General features: G+C 43.4%; 1 long non-coding RNA gene across 1 annotated transcript; it reads right to left on the minus strand.

Annotated features, from left to right (window-relative positions):
* Window positions 1-705: 705 nt before the first annotated feature.
* On the minus strand, window positions 706-2,324 carry LOC136511628 (uncharacterized). Its single transcript, XR_010772779.1, has 3 exons — window positions 2,239-2,324; window positions 1,898-2,050; window positions 706-832 (listed from the first exon to the last, which is right to left on the minus strand). It is a non-coding gene; the product is annotated as an uncharacterized lncRNA (long non-coding RNA).
* Window positions 2,325-13,360: the final 11,036 nt, after the last annotated feature.

Here is a 13,360-nt window from a genome sequence, read left to right on the forward strand (position 1 = left end):
TATCACAGCTACCTGTCAGAGATACCCACAATTAAGTACTCTCATAGATACATGATCAAACATGTAAGTATGCGAGCAACCACAACTACTCTCCCCTAGACCGACGGTTGGACGGTCATGCTCTCACAACTCACACTTACCAGAGCGTAGAGGTATTTTGATCCATACATTACCACCCAAGCGGATGGCATCCATACCATAGCACGCCGTATGGACGACGAAACAGAAACAAGCAGGAACCCCCAAGTTAGTACTTTAATAAGCCACCTAAGAGTCCTTATTTGGGCAGAAGGGATATGACCACTGGCAATACTTAGTATTTAATTTAGGATTTTCACAAATACTTTTGTTTTAAATACACAAATGACGTGTTTAGTGTCAAATCTTGCTCTGATGCCAGCTGTAACAGAACCGACCAAATCATAAGAACGCAAGTACAAAAACAATCACCGAAGCGATCAAATTCCTGTACTTAGGCTCCCATAATCCCGGTAGTCCGGAAATCACGAAGGATTTCAACCAACTCTCGACATACAAATCAAGATCGTAATGATTCGACACAACACATCATCCGTTACAACATTTCATAAGTAGCATTCGGATTACATCCATCAGAGTTCAAATAAATATTACAAACCAAGTTTGAGTGTGCGGAAGCAACATAGTTTAGTACAAAACATCATAGTTTTCAAATACATTGCCAAGATCAGAGTCATGTCCCACAAAAGCATTATCAGGTACGAGAACTAGTAGAGACCGTGCCCAACGGTCTAGTCTTCATCCCCAGCAGGGAGAAGGCAGTACTTGCAGCAACCAAAGTAGAACTGGTCATCTGCAACAGGTGGGAAAGAAACCCTGAGTACGAGAAGGTACTCAGCTAGACTTACCCGACAAAAATCAGAATAAAAGACACCAAGGATCATGCCAGGCTTTTCAGGTGGGCTAGCTTGACACAGTTGCATAAAAGAGCTTAAGATTATAGTAACCAATTTCAACTAAGCATCAAGCTTATCATTATTTACCTGTCTGCTAGATTAGCACCTGTACTAGAGCACTCACTTATTAGGCGCAAACAATATTAACCATAGCAGGTATAATAAGGCTGTCATCATCATATCATCATTTCCGAACCATTATGTTATTAAGTGTATCTACATTGGAGATAAGCCCGTCAAGTTCTCACTAACCGGGAGAGACGGCGACTCGAATCGAATTACAACTCAGCTGAGGGGGTATTCCTAACTCTCACCCTGGCATACTTTGCAAGGGTAGCCGTGGGTCACCTTTAGAACATCTCAGGAACCAAATTCGCGGGTTCGATCAGCGCCAGCACTCTCAGGGATTACCCTTCTGCCAGGACGATCAGGACTTTTAAATCACCTGCCCTTGGACTCACGCCTACGGCTCCCTTCCGAGGCGCACTTTATACTTATCGACTCCCGGCCTGAGGTGAGCTACTCGGCTTCGCGGTCGGTCTTCAGGCCGGCCAACTAAGAGAGAGGCATGCGTTCAACATGAACAGGAAAGGCTCCAAGATCCAGTCCTTAATCGACACAGACGGAGTCACTGCAAACCGGCAAGCCTCCGTCCGGTCTTCATTTCAAATTAAGACTGGTTCTTTTCCACGATAGCAAATATAGCCAACCGTGCCACATGTATCTTCCTATATCTCGCAGGTGACAGGAAATCACCCGACTTCTACCGCGTTAAAGCAGGGCTAAGCACTACTCGAGCCTGAGCTACATAGGATTCAGGGTAACAATATCTGGACAAGGAATGGTAACCAATGCAGCAAGTGTTTGCATCCAACACCTAAACTTAATGCAACAATATATGTAATAATAATACTGTAACTGCAATTCGGAAAATAGGAGGCTTAATATGCTCCGGGGCTTGCCTTTCACAAAGTTGCAAGGACGGTGGTCAGGGCACTCAACGGCGACCTCGTCTGGCACTTCTCCTGAAGGCTGCTCCTCCTGAACTTCCGGTGTCGGCTGCTGCTGCTCGTTCAGTTCCTCGAATTCCAGTAGGGTTACTCCTTCCGGTACACCTATTGCATGCCGATGCAAAAGATAAATACCATGGATGCATAAGGTATGACATGATGCTCATGATGAATGGATCGTAGTAAGTGTTTATGAACGCATTACTGGACACTCGTTTACCGAGTAAGACTAGCCCTATTCAAATCACTTTAAGCACATTTCTAACTTTACTGAAAGAACAAGATTAACTTACCTAACTTGCATAACCTAAGATAAAGATGCTCATCTTCAGTTAAGGGCCTAACACCTAGGAACAGTACCATGAACTTAGAATAGTAAAGACATATTTAAAATACCGGTTAAAGCTTCATATGCAACAAGTAGTAACTTAATTCTAGCATAACCAGAGTTCTATAACTCCAAATGCGGTGCAAGAGGACATTCTGGAAAGCTTATGAAATTCTCTACAATTTATTTGTAAACATCAAAGCATAATTCTGAAGTTGACCAACTCCAATTCCAGAAAATCTAGAATCGGTCCAGAATTGACAGGTTTACTAACTTAATTATTTAATGATGATGCAAAAGCCTAATTTGACCAAACCAAGTTTACCAACTTGTTTTTCATACCTAAGAAACATCAGAAAGTATAGTGTCAACTTCTAAATAAATTATTAAATACCCTTTTCTAATTTATCAAGTTAATTAGGTGATTAAAGCAATATATAGTAAAACTATTTATAAAAATCTACAAAAATTACAGTAGCTATCTCATGCTTCACATAGACTACCCTAAAAATTTCAAAGCCATTTAGTAAGTATAACAGTCTACACAAAAATGATAAGGCATACTAGCCTAAAATGGCATAATTAAGAAATCCTAATGAAAAGTGTCAAGCAACAGATTTCACATTTTTCCTAGCATCATTCTAGCATAAGAATAGTACCCATAAAATTTCACCTTCACTGGATCTATAGAAAAATTATGAAAATTCCCACAAGATCCACTTATTAATAAAAGGAAATTCTATAACTTAAAAACTACACATGTACTAGCTCTTAAATTTTTACCAGAGCTTCTAATAAACCTAAATAGAGGACCCACAAAATTTCATAATTTTTGGACCACAGAAACTCAAGATAAAATTCAAACAAGTTTGCATGCTTCTAAAAACACACTTCAAACTCCTATTTAATTCATCCAATTTTTCTAAAACATGTGCTCATATAATATTTTTGTTAAATACTAGACATGACCAGGAACTCAACAAAATTGGAACCATAATATTTGGATCTACCAAACTTGAGTTACATATTTTTGAAATTGTGCACCATACTGTGAAAAACAATTAAACAAAACAAACATGAAAACCTAACCGCTACTGGGCCAGCCCAAGAACGGCGGCCCGCGAGCACACAGTCGCGGCCCAGACGCGACCCACGCAGGGCTCCCGCCTCAGCCACGACGGCTGACAGCCGGGTCCCGCGTGACAGCGAGACAGGCAGGGGAGCGGAGGACGGCGACGGCGTATTTCGCCGCCGGTGGCTCCTCCGGCGAAACCATCTACTCGACGACGTTCGCCAAGAACATGCGCATCTATTGGTGACCTTAATCGGTGCTATGATGGTGGCTAGAGGGGTCGGCGACTGACACGGCGGCGCACGGTCACGGCACGGCCGGCTCCGGTGACTCGACGACGACACAGCCCCTATCGGTGACCCCACAAGCATCAGTGGTGCTCCTATGACCTAGCGCGTGGCCGAGGAAGGAATGGAAGCGGCGCGAGGGCAGCTGGCCGCGTGGAGCGCCAACTCCGGCGAGCTCCCGCCATGGCCGCGGTGGGGGAAAACGGCAATGCGCTCTTACCGAGGCTCAATCGACCCGGCTAAAAGGTGGAGGAGGTGGAGGAGGTCACGGCGAGGCTGCAGGCGGACGGGGCAACGCGTTTTCGCGGTGGTTTGCTCGTACGGCAGCGGCGATGCTTGGTCGGCAATGGCGGACGGCCGAGCTCGCGCGTCGCTGCGTGCTGTGGAAGGAGAGGAAAAGCGAAATGGGGAGGCGAGTGCGTTCGGCAGGCGCGAGGGGTGCTCAAGACGCGGCTGCGACGCCAGGAGGTGCACGGCGCGTGGCCAGCGCGGTCAGCCGGCCGTCGACGCGCGGCGCACACGCGTCCGGCGCTTTCTGAACCCGGTCGGCCACGGCGACTGACCGTTTTCTGAAACAAACGCGATTCAGTGTTCCCTTCTAAGCCTGACAGCGATACTTTGACAAGGATTATTTCCTGATCTGTAGTGATCTAGGCTATGACGTAGTTAACAAAGTTGTTTATCTATCCATGAACTACAACTCTTTCCACTGACGCTCAAGCTGGTATGGCTCGGTTAGGGAGATACACGGCTCAAAACATGGGTACACGAAACTGTACTGCACGTTAGGACTTAGAAAAATTTGCTGAGTATGAATCAGCATGTACTTCTGACTTGTGGGCCATGTTTGAGCATGTTCTAGCCATTTTCATGAGTTGGTCATAAAACAACTTTTGTTCCTTGATAAATTAGCTACAACTTTGGTAAAGAGTGCACAGCCATGCAAAGCCTCTAAGTTGGTCTTTTGAATCAGTCAAACAGTGAGACTCCTAGGGTCAATTCCAGTCACACTTGCACTTGAGGGCATTTTGGTCATTTTGATCTACATGAACAATGTTCCAACAAGTAACCTAAGTGTAGTTAAGGTGTATTAGACCATAATCAACCACTTTACAAACTTGTTATACCACTCCTAATGATCACATGGAATACAACAACTAAAATAAACAATTCAATCATATGTTGCAATGAAATGTTTCATATGTTTCATGGCTTGGTTGTTATTTTACACTTGTCATATTTCTACCATGTTGCCATGTTTCAAGGTATGAGAAATTTATGTTGCATTCATAGGTTGCAATACTATCATTCATAAGCACTCAAATACGAAACAAACAGAATGTGCGAATGTTGCATATGTATGTTTCAGTGACAATGGAAATGATGACATAGATGGTACACATGCTTATGAAATGAAATGCAATTAGTGGAAGCCAAACACCTAGGGTGTTACATTGAATGCTTTCATGAACAGCTCACATCACGAGATCGTTGAAGTAGAGATAAGTTGAAAGATGTGTTAGCCCCATGATCTTGTTATTGTATTACGGCCTGCATGATTCTGCCTTATGCACCACTGATATTAGTAATGAGTTAGGGTCGTCGAGTCTATTGTTGTTTCTACGGCCTGCATGATTCTGCCTCATGCCCCACTGGTCATGGTGATAGATGAGATCTAACATGTTCATTAAATTTATTTTTATTAGATGGTTGAGTGGTGTTGAATTGTTTCTTTACATAAACAGGAGTTTGGTTACTTGTAATCATTGGCTCAGTATAAATCGACCATCATCGATATCTTATTGCCATTGAATAATGTTTGCTTAAATGATATTTATTTTGAACGATAACCGATTCTTCTTCACACGACCCCATGAGCTCTAACTGACTTATTCTCCTGAATATACTGGGATCGGCTATTTAGCCGATTTACTTCCATATCGGCTCTCACAGCCGTACATTCGGAACTGTCTGGCAACACCGGCAAGTTTCGCCCTTAATTACTGATGAACTTTCTCTCCTTCTCAATTGTAGGGTCAAATTGACTGGCACGCCTCGGGAGGATTACGTAGGATCGACCACCCCTGCGCTGAAGCTAGGTGGATCTGCTTCATCGAGCGGACCCTTCTGGCTTGCTACGTGTGTCCTCGACACGGGATGAAATTCTGTGTCGACAGAATGAATACCAATAAAGACCAATCACCTCGAAATCAAATGATGACACAATGATTTTTACCGAGGTTCACTTGTTTGCCGGCAAGCGAGTCCTCGTTGTGGCGATTCACTCACTTGGAGGTTCATACGCTAATTGGCATCACACGCCAAACCCTCAATAGGGTGCCGTACAACCAATACAAGATAAGGATCACACAAGCCACGAGCAATTTACTAGAGCAACTTTTGGCTCTCCGTCGGAGAAAGGTCAAGAACCCCTCACAATCACCACGATCGGAGCCAGAGACAATCACCAACTTCCTCTCAATGATCCTCACTGCTTTAAGCCATCTAGGTGGCAGCAACCACCAAGAGTAACAAAAGAATCCCGCAGCGAAACACGAACACCAAGTACCTCTAGATGCAATTACTCAAGCAATGCACTTGGATTCTCTCTCAATCTCACAAAGATGATGAATCAATGATGGAGATGAGTGGGAGGGCTTTGGCTAAGCTCACAAGGTTACTATGTCAATGCAAATGGCCAAGAGAGTGAACTTGAGCTGGCCATGTGGCTTAAATAGAAAGCCCCCACGAATAGAGCCGTTGGCTCCTCTGTCTAGTGAAACATGGTCTAACCGGACGTGCCGGTCAGGTTGACCGGATGCAGGACCCCAGCGTCCAGTCGCCCGATGCTCGCCACATGTCATCAGCCTTAAATGTTGAGCACCCGATCTTAATGGCTAGTCAGCTTCACACCACATGTTAAGTCGTGACCAGACACACTGCAGTGTAGGACCAGACGCACTGCAGTGTAGGATCGGACGCACTGTCGCCTGGCGTCCGATCACTTCAAGTAAGGTTCTAGATGCAGAAATTCATGATCGGACACGTCCGGTGACTCTTGACTGGACCTAGGCCTATGTCAGGTCAACTCAGCCTCTCTATGTTGCTTGTGTCAGCATACATCACTAGGTGACCGGACGCACCCCCTCCGCGTCCGGTCCCTCTTTCTCTTCAGCGTCCGATCAAGGGACCCAGGGCGGCCTTCACTGCGCGCCACTGACCAGATGCAGGGTCAAAGTCCTGTCAATATGAAACTTCTCCTTTTGACCCCGAACTTCACCACCCTTGATCAAATGTGCCAACCAAGTGTATCACCTTGTGCACATGTGTTAGCATATTTTCACAAATGTTTTCAAGGGTGTTAGCACTCTACTAGATCCTAAATGCATATGTAATGAGTTAGAGCATCTAGTGGCACTTTGATAACCGCATTTCGATACGAGTTTCACCCCTCTTAATAGTACGGCTATCGATCCTAAATATGATCACACTCGCTAAGTGTCTCGATCACTTAAACCGAAAAGCTCCTATCAATTTCACCTTTGCCTTAAGCTTTTTATTTTTCTCTTTCTTCTTTTCTAACTCCAAGCACTTGATCATCACCATAGCATCATCATCATCATGTCACGATCTTCATTTGCTTCACCACTTGGAGTAGTGCTACCTATCTCATAATCACTTTGATAAACTAGGTTAGTACTTAGGGTTTCATCAATTTACCAAAACCAAACTAGAGCTTTCAATCTCCCTCTTTTTGATAATTGATGACAGCCCTTACACAAAGATATAAATTGAAATTTAATTGAATCCATATTGCTTGCCCAAGCATATTTGCCATGTGTAAAAGGATATGGACAAGTTTCATAAACCCCAAACGATAGCAATTGCTTCCCCTACATATGTGCTAAGAGTTTGAATTGTAGCTTGCACATATGCTTAGATAGGAAATATAGGAGACAATATCTACCAAATGATGCTAAGGTATAAGAGATGGACCTTTAAAGCGTGATACCAATCAAAGTGCACCAATATACCATCCTTAGCACCATGAGTAACTAGACATACAAAAAAACTAGAATACCCCATGAGATCAACATTAGAAGCAAGGGTCTAGTTTTCATAATATGATCATGAGTCTAGTTACTTAACCTATGCATGCTAGTTTTTTATTTTATCATTCAAACCTACAACTAGCATACACCACACAAGCATGGATATTAAAAATTAAAACTTGTGCCATGCAAGTAAACATATGAAATGCTCATTCAAATGCATCCACCAAGTTTATGAGCTTGCTCCCCCTACTTGTGTGCTCAAAATTTTAATTGATCCCTTACTTTGTCATATCTCTCCACCTATGTCAATTTCTTTCCCTTTGTTATCTTCTCACTATCTTTGTACACTATTTCTTCCCCTTTGTCATTAATGACCACAAAGGTTTAATTTTAAATAAGTTGAGATTATCAATGTCAATAAATGGGGTGATGATCATTTTCCTAAATTTGATCCAATTTAGATCATTTGCCAAAGATATTTAACTCGGCTTGATCCAAGGACAAGCTTCTTCACACTTTCAAATAAGGGTTATCTTGTACCATATTGAGTTAAACACTTATAGCTCATTTTCTAGATCAAACACTAGGTTTACAAGCCCACAAATGTGTCATATGCTACCACTAGATCAAGTCAATCATAGAAGCAATAGTGGTACCATACAATCATCAAATTCATTTGATTTTGATGAATGAGCCTATTAAATATGAAAGATGACTAGATGCACTAATCATGTCCTTAGTAAGGATGTATGCCATGCCAATTAGCTTTTACCTTGGATTGGTTGAAGGAGAGGCATGACCTTAACTGTGCGCTATGCCTAAATCGGCTGTTTAGCCGATATCGAATGCTTTCATGAACAGCTCACATCATGAGATCGTTGAAGTAGAGATAAGTTGAAAGATGTGTTAGCCCCATGATCTTGTTATTGTATTACGGTCTGCATGATTCTGCCTCATGCCCCACTGATATTAGTAATGAGTTAGGGTCATCGAGTCTATTGTTGTTTCTATGGCCTGCATGATTCTGCCTCATGCCCCACTGGTCATGGTGATAGATGAGATCTAACATGTTCATTAAATTTATCTTTATTAGATGGTTGAGTGGTGTTGAATTGTTTCTTTACATAAACAGGAGTTCGGTTACTTGTAATCATTGGCTCAGTATAAACCGACCATCATCGATATCTTATTGCCATTGATTAATGTTTGCTTAAATGATATTTATTCTGAACGATAACCGATTCTTCTTCACACGACCCCATGAGCTCTAATTGACTTATTCTCATGAATATACTAGGATCGGCTATTTAGCCAATTTACTTCCATATCGGCTCTCATAGCCGTACATTCGGAACTGTCTGGCAACACCGGCAAGTTACATCCTTAATTACTGATGAACTTTCTCTCTATCAATTGTAGGGTCAAATTGACTAGCACGCCTCGGGAGGATTGCACAGGATCAACCACCCCTACGCTGAAGCTAGGCAGATCTGCTCCATCGAGCAGACCCTTCCGGCTTGCTACGTGTGTCCTCGGCACGGGACGAAATTCTGTGTCGACACACGTTTCTGGCACGCTTGGTGGGACACCACAATCGCCTGATGGCAGTTCACAACAACGACAACATCCTTATGGTACATTATGAAGACTTACCTGATGAAGATAAGGATACCATCAACAAAGCTACAGAAGAATTTTAGAAGAAGTGTTTGCTGTCCTACACCAAAACGCGTGACAGCACAATTATTCAAAAATTTCCACTACCAAGAGTTCTACTACACGGACAGACAGATACAGTCGAAGCTGAAGAAAGATGTTTCTTTACAGAAGCCATAGACAAGTCTATTCGTGATGCTCTATCAAGCCGCAATGAAGCTTTCATTGACGCATTTCACAACACCATGAAAGAGGCGATTCATGGAATTCCAGTTGGTCTGGTTGGATCTGCTTATTATAATATTCTAGATCTGTCGACTCAGGGGACTAATCAAGTCGGTACCAGCCATCAAGAAGTAGCATCAACTGGTAATGGTGACATCCAGACACTACAAGGTTCATTTGAACAAACTCTGGGTACTGCTATAAATCAGATACAGTACAATCCTGGACCATCAGTACAGCGTGTGCAGCAGCCAGTGGGGCAAAGTCAAAACCAGATGATCAATTTTGACACATCAGGCCACATACCATCGTTGGCTCAGAAAATAGCACCATCAATTCAAAGGATTCGTAGAGATATAGATCCTTATGTATATAATCAGAGACTTCAAGCAGCAAGCTAGCAAAGGACCCAACAGATTGAGATTCCACAAGGCTATCATTATGGCACAGATTATAACACCATCCACATGATACCAAATCTAGGATATCAAGGCACGTGGGATTTCAATCCACAGATGGGTCAGCAAGTACCGAGAAATCCAAATCCACAAGCTGACGAGTTGCTGCTCAAGGTGACCGAGATGATGAAGAATCAGTTCGGTCTGAAGCTAAAAGGAATGACTTTTTTGTACAAATGCCCATATCCAGAATGGTATGATTTGGTCGCCCTCCCTACAAATTACAGGCTCCTGGAATTCGCCAAGTTCACTGGTCAAGACGGTACAAGCACAATAGAGCATGCCAGTCGGTATCTTACACAATTGAGCGAAGCATCAGTTGAGGATGCTCATCGAGTTCATTTCTTCTCCTTGTCCCTGTCAGGGCCGGCCTTCACTTGGTTCTCGTCACTACCAGTCAACTCCATTACCAATTGGGCTGACCTAGAGAAGCAATTTCATACATATTTTTACACTGGGACTGAAGAGAAGAAAATAACCGATTTGACAACCATGAGACAGAGGACTAATGAATTGGGCACTGAGTTTCTTCAGAGATTCCAAGAGACCAAGAACCTATGTATCTCGTTAAGCTTGGCCGATGATCAGTTAGCCGTTTTGGCCGTCCAAGGAATGCTGTCGATGTAGATAGAGAAACTACTGAGACAGGAATTTGACAACTTGGATCAATTGGCTCAACAAGTGGCAGCACTTAATAGCCAATTCCAGAGCATACGCAAAAATACCCGATTCCAGAAGAGTACTTCAGTGGTTGAAGCTTACGATCCATATTCAGTCGATGACGGCTATGAAGATGAAGAAGAAGAGGTTGCTGCAGCGGAATGGAATTGGGGCAAGAAGATAGTGATGGTGCCAAATCCCTGGGGAAGAGGAGTTGAGGAGAGTTATGACTTTGATGTTACCAAATCGGACAAGCTCTTTGATTTCTTGCTTGAGAAGGGGCAGATCAAGTTACCCGATGGTCATGTCATGTTGCCCCCTGATCAGTTGAAGAACAAGAAGTTCTGTAAATTCTATAACGCTACTTCTCATTCCACTAATGAATGTAAAATCTTCAGGTAGCATATACAGAGAGCTATTCAGCAAGGGAGGCTCAATTTCGATACACCTCGGAAGATGAAAGTCGATGATAATCCTTTCCCAGGAGATCAGAACATGGTTAATGCTGGGCTGTTTAAAGGAAAAACTAAGGTCCTAACATTGACCAAATCAAGAGAAACTGGAATAGTCGATCCCGAAATGCAAATATCGACTGATGAGTACAGAGAGATTAGAAGATGTCATGCCGAACAAAAGAGCCAATACGAGCAGGGGAAGACGTCAAAAGCAGAGACATCAAAGCCGCGGGTCACATCTCGGATTTTATTGAATAAATGGCAGCGGCAGAAGGAAAAGGATTATCAGCGTTGGTTAAAAGATCAAGCATACCAACATTAATTAGAAGAAGAGAAGTATGAAAGGGAACAAACTGAATTACATTGGAATTGTCCCTTCTTTAGACATTGCTGGAATGAAGGTTTGAACTTGCCTACCAGACACGACTGTCCAGAGTGTGGCAATCAATATCGGGAGTATAGGCAATCTCGAACCAACCGTCGGTCTATCCATGCTCAAGATGCATATCATCATAACAACATGGATCGGCGCTTAAAAAACAAAAGTGTTCATGATCGGTTGGGGAAAAGAGTCATTGGATAGAACTAGGCTGATCATGAAGAGGAAGGCACTGAAAGAATATACACGTGGCAGGAAGGCCAGTGGTGCCCAAGAGATTTGATGAGAAGCCAAAAGACGAGGGTGCAGCGCCTAAGGAACAGAGAGATGGAACATGCTCAGGCACCCGATAAAACTCAAGTATGGCGTACCAAGCAGATAGCTGATAAGAGGCAACCATCAGCTAATATCCAAATGGCTTTTCTATTACCATCAGAATTCAGAGCTCCGGCAGATCAGGAAGTTTATTCAGACTTCGACGAGTCAGAGTATGAAGAGATGGTTACCAAGTTAATGGTTGTGCAGCAAGCAATATTTGATAAGCTAGTCAAGCATCGGCATTTAAAGGCTTTACACATGAAAGGTTTCGTTGATGGGAAGCCAATGAACAAGATGTTGGTGGACGGAGGTGCTTCTGTCAATCTTATGCCATACACCACTTTTCGTAAGCTTGGCAAGGGACCAGGAGATTTGCTTGTGACCGACATGATGCTTAGAGACTTTGGAGGAAATACATCCAAGACCCGGGGGGCAATAAACATTGAACTGACAATCGGGAGTAAAACTCTGCTCACCATGTTCTTTATTATTGATGGGAAAGGATCGTACAGTTTACTCCTCGGTCGTGATTGGATCCATGCGAATTGCTGCATACCGTCGACCATGCATCAGTGTTTGATTCAATGGCATGGAGATGATGTCGAACTGGTTTGTGCTAATGAGTCCGTAAGCATCGGACAGCCGATCCAGTCTTTTGGGAACTAGGAGATTTCGAGTGTTTTTCTGGCAAGTCATGGGAAGGAGGCTTCATTAAAATCAGCAATGAAAGCCAACATCCAATGCAAGCGATCGGCTCTGAAAGTTTGTTTTAGTAGAAAAGTCACAGCTTCACATCGGCCGTTGGATCGAAGGAAAAATGAGCATTAAGTCTTGGAGATGGGTTTAGGACGACGTATGTGAATGCTAAGTTAAAGTGTAAGTGCGATTCAGAGTTAATGGATTTCTTAAGAGAAGTTCTGTTTCGCTTAATAGGGCACTTGACCTGGGTTGATTACTCATCTAATCTTTGATATTGAAAGTTCTACAGGACGTTATCCTGGCGTCTGGGCAACATTTGATAGCCGATTCATTCTTGGCTCTAATAGCCGGTACCGTAAGGGTATCGCCTCTAGTTCAAAAATGAAAATCTTCAAAGGCAATAAAAGCCGATACGATATGTATCACCTATAGAGCAAAAAAAACATAGAAACAGTCATACACAAGAGCATTGTACCGAGGTGCATCCATGGAAAGAACATGAGTCTTTGTTCATCAGGGTTACCCTAAGTACAAGCTATTTAAAGACCTTGTTCACCACATCCCGCGCGGATGTGATGTCCACTATGGCCTCCGCTGCCATGATGAATTCTTCGAGCAGGTCTTCATGCCCCTCAGGGCCATCACCAATCGGGAAACCAACCTTCATAGTATGAAGATCGTGCCCGGTCTGGACTTGCGCTGTAGTTAGAGCCACTGATGCGCCGTGGCGAACACCGTGAAGGGCAATCTCCTAGACATGGGTCGTGATATCTTGGAGACGATGTTGGTGGAGGAACCCCAGGCATTGACGGCTTCCACGGCT

The sequence above is a fragment of the Miscanthus floridulus genome, chromosome 16 (genome assembly GCF_019320115.1).
Source record: "Miscanthus floridulus cultivar M001 chromosome 16, ASM1932011v1, whole genome shotgun sequence".
Taxonomy (NCBI): domain Eukaryota; kingdom Viridiplantae; phylum Streptophyta; class Magnoliopsida; order Poales; family Poaceae; genus Miscanthus; species Miscanthus floridulus.